This window comes from Hippocampus bargibanti, linkage group LG16 (assembly GCF_051943395.1).
Source record: "Hippocampus bargibanti isolate YZ-2025 linkage group LG16, ASM5194339v1, whole genome shotgun sequence".
In the NCBI taxonomy this organism is placed as follows: Eukaryota; Metazoa; Chordata; class Actinopteri; order Syngnathiformes; family Syngnathidae; genus Hippocampus; species Hippocampus bargibanti.
This window is the reverse complement of record NC_142749.1, coordinates 10,807,515-10,810,135: the sequence shown is the minus strand read 5'-3', so window position 1 is coordinate 10,810,135 and position 2,621 is coordinate 10,807,515. Positions and strand designations below refer to the sequence as shown.

The 2,621-nt window shown below is 36.1% G+C and overlaps 1 protein-coding gene across 1 annotated transcript in view; it reads right to left on the bottom strand.

Moving 5' to 3' along the window:
* nsg2 (neuronal vesicle trafficking associated 2) overlaps positions 1-854 on the bottom strand; it is a 28,654-nt gene extending 27,800 nt beyond the window's left edge. The window contains exon 1 of the mRNA XM_089017832.1: positions 721-854. The gene's annotated coding sequence lies outside the window, so the exon portion shown is untranslated. The remainder of the gene's footprint in view (positions 1-720) is intronic.
* Between the last annotated feature and the right edge of the window lie 1,767 nt (positions 855-2,621).

Here is a 2,621-nt window from a genome sequence, read left to right as displayed (position 1 = left end):
TCATTCATCTATCAGATGTTATAATAATAATAATAATAATAATAATAATAATAATAATAACATCCAACTGTTATATTAGTCATATGTTAACTGTTATGTATGTATGTATGTATGTATGTATCTATGTATGTGTATGTATATACATACATATACAAATACACATGTATGTACACATATATGTGTATATATATATATAACAAAGTTGATTAAAAATATCTTAATTGTCCAGCACATTTGACAATTACATAAAACAAAATGATATAGTAAATAAAAGTAGATATCTTATTTTGATGTATATTTTTAATATATAATTTGCACAAAAAAAACTGTCATTCTCATCTTAACTGTGTTACACTATTTATAGATAAATCGATAGGTAGATGGCTAGATGTAATTTTTTTCGGTAGAAATTTTAAGGTATATAGAATATAATGTATAGGTATATAGAAACGGAAAGAACTAAATGTTTCAAAAAAGACAGTATATAAATATATCGAGATATCTGAATATATGAGGAAAATGTTAGTCAAAACTAAATGTGTATTCAATGAAGATACAAAAAGAGGAATTTTATTTTTTTATTTATTTTTTGAAGAAGAGCAAATATGTGGAAGCGTGTCAAACGTGTCCAAAACACACATCCTAACACATTGCGTTTCTCTCTGCAAAGGCATACAACGAAAGTCCACCCCATTGATGCAGACAGACAAGATAACTTACAGCGTGCTGCGGCGTGCGGATGAGGATGACAGAAGGTGGTGATGCTGGTGCTCCTGGTTCTCCTGATGCTCCTGCTGCTGCGGGAGAGATGCGACGCTGGCTGCTGCACCGCCACCAACCAACTGGATTTGTGGAGGGGCGCTTCTTCCAACCAGCAGACAGACCAACCCCCTAATCCGGAATCCTCATCTGCTCTGCTGTGCAGCAACACTCAGACGGTGATTTTTTTTTATTTATTTAGATGAGTTGATGATGCGTTCAAGGGCTTCCAGTATGTTCCTACTGCAGTGATATTTTTTTTTGTAGTGGTTTAAAAAAACAGGTTAGCATGGAGTTGATTATGGATTGCGAATATCGATTAACGTTTATGGTGAAGACATATTCCAGCATCCAGCGCCACCAGAAAAGGGTTATCTAATAGGGTCATCTCAAAATCAGGAGGCTTTCCAACTATCCATGAGTCCCTGAAGGCATCTTATGCAACTTTATGCGGCTGCAGCCGAATAGCATATCTTTCAACCTTTCCTAATACTGTAACTGCCTTTATAAATGAGTACAATTCATGTATAAAAGTTGTAAAACACCGTAAATTATTTGAAATGATATAAAAACGTTAACGCAACCGGAAAAGCAGACAGTTTACCGCATAAAAACTATATACACGATTATTGTATTTATTACGTATAAATTGACAGGTATGGAAGTGTTATTATGTTTTCTAGTTTGTGGATGAGAAAAAAAATGTCCACTATCCCAACTTTCCAGAAACATTAATTTTTGTGACAGAGGAAGGCCACCAAAACCACCAACTACAACGATAAGTGAGTCTATGTAGCCTTTGAAGCCAAAATGCAGTTCATGTTTGGTTCTCTTGTTCCACCTGGTGTTCAAAATGGGACAATACAACTTTGAGATATTGGTACTGCTGTACATCGTTTTCTAAATAAAATCCCAAAGTAAATTATTATTATTTAAAATACCACAACCAAATCTTGTGATATAAAGCGATAAGGTGATTTATTGTCTACGTAGTGGCTGTCTAGGCGCAGTGATGGTTAGAAGAACAGACCCAAAAAAAACTACGAGGAAGAAGGGAGATATTTAAAAAAAATGTACAGTGATACCCCATCTTACAAACTTAATTGGTTCCCAGAAAGTGTATGTAAGGTGAAAAGATGAAAACATAATTTTCTACTAAATAAGCCTTAAAACTACACAAAATATACATACAATACAGTACCTTATTTTATGTATAATAAATATGCTATTGTATTGTAATTAAAGGAATAAACTGTACTGTATAATAGTTATTTTATTGACCTCTGTGATGGTCATTGATGTAGTTGCCTCTTCATGATATCCGAGTGAAGTTGCCGTGCTTTCTCGGCGATAATACCCTCACTCACACTGTCCCCTGCGAGCTGCTTTTCGTTAATCCAAATCAACAGAAGTTTTTCAACCTCTTCTATTGGCTGAGACCCTTGCTTAGACAACACAGAAACACTGTTAGCCACACGTAGCAATGGTCGACTTAGCATACTGGTATCGGGATGCTAAGTCTGCACTCAAAAGGGGCTGTGGAAAACTAGTTCGCAGGCCAGCGTGGCGCTGTTCGACTGTGTGATTTGGTGTTCACCCGCCGAAAAGTAGTGCGCCAGCTACCGTGGCTGTGTGGTTTGGTTCGTCCGACGAAAACTAGTTTGTATGCCAAGATTATATTCTCGTAAATTTAATGTTCGTAAGGCGAAAAGTTCGTGAGCTAAAGCGTTCGTAAACCGAAGTATCATTGTATATCATGTTTTTACCCGTGAGTAAAAATGTGTCATTGGACGATCCCTTCTACATATTGTCGCTGTCATAATAGTGGTGCTCATTCACAAAATCGCCTTCACACACAGACG